Here is a 1189-nt window from a genome sequence, read left to right as displayed (position 1 = left end):
GGCCGTTCCTCACTCTAGCCCCCGGCCTCTGCTCACTCTAGCTCCTGGCCTCTGCTCACTCTAGGCCGCCGCAGCTCACTCAAGCCCGCTGTGTGTGAGACGCTGTATTTCTTTGTGAAAGCGAAACTACTTTCTTCCAAAAGAGGACACGACTAGAAATCAGTGGTTAAGTTGTATTTACAACACTGTTCCAGAACAGTTTAACCCAAATATTCAGATGTGTCCACATGGGACTGTTTCCTGATCCTGGGAGAGTAGACTACAATGCCGGCTGTTCTGACTCACAGACTGTAAGTACGTTTTTTATATTTAAAGAATTTGCCACTGACGATTCAAACGCGAGTTTTTTGGGCAGTGTAGAGTAGCACTTGTTGTCTGTCATTTCTCCGATCACAAATGCAGACATGGTTTTATGTTTACGTGGCACAATGCAACGCGTAAAAAGACAGTATAAGTCATTATAATCAGTAATTATGTCCCCACTGGATGCAACAAATGCCTCGTTTATAATGGGTTTTAATGTTTTTGTCTCGTCGCTCCGGCCGGGACACGGCATCATCACAGTATGGTGAGGGGCGTAACATTTCCGTCACACGCTTGAGGTATTCGGCCAATCACAACGCACTGGATAGCTGACCAATCAGCGTACACCTCACTTTTCAGACCGATGAGCTTTGTAAAAATCGACGTTTCAGAAAGGCGGGGCATAGAGGAGAAACAATAATGTACAGTATGTGGAAAATAATGTGTTTTTTGAACCTTAAACCGCATAAACACATTTCATTACACCAAATACACAAAATAATGTTCTTTTCAGCAACATGACCCCTTTAAACAACAGATGGACTTCACTGTTTGCCTAGTTAATGGAGGTTGTTTTACATCTCCGATCAATAGTAGTCAAGATCTGGTTACTATGCAGGGAATACGAGGATGTAAAATACAATGAACAGCATGCATATAAAAAGTCCTACTCAGCAAAAGAATTAAACATTAACATGACTACCAATTTACGTGTCAGCAATGATATTGTGGAAGAAGAATATACTGCACATGAAAAAATAAATATAAAAGAATAAAATAAAATATCTAAAATAACAATAAAAATTTTTACATACATATTTTATATATTTGATCATTTTATATTTATTAGTATTAAAACCTACATTGAAAAAAATGAATATATATA

Source organism: Sinocyclocheilus anshuiensis, unplaced genomic scaffold (genome assembly GCF_001515605.1).
Source record: "Sinocyclocheilus anshuiensis isolate Anshui unplaced genomic scaffold, SAMN03320099.WGS_v1.1 scaffold579, whole genome shotgun sequence".
Lineage (NCBI taxonomy): Eukaryota > Metazoa > Chordata > Actinopteri > Cypriniformes > Cyprinidae > Sinocyclocheilus > Sinocyclocheilus anshuiensis.
This window is presented reverse-complemented; position numbering follows the sequence as displayed.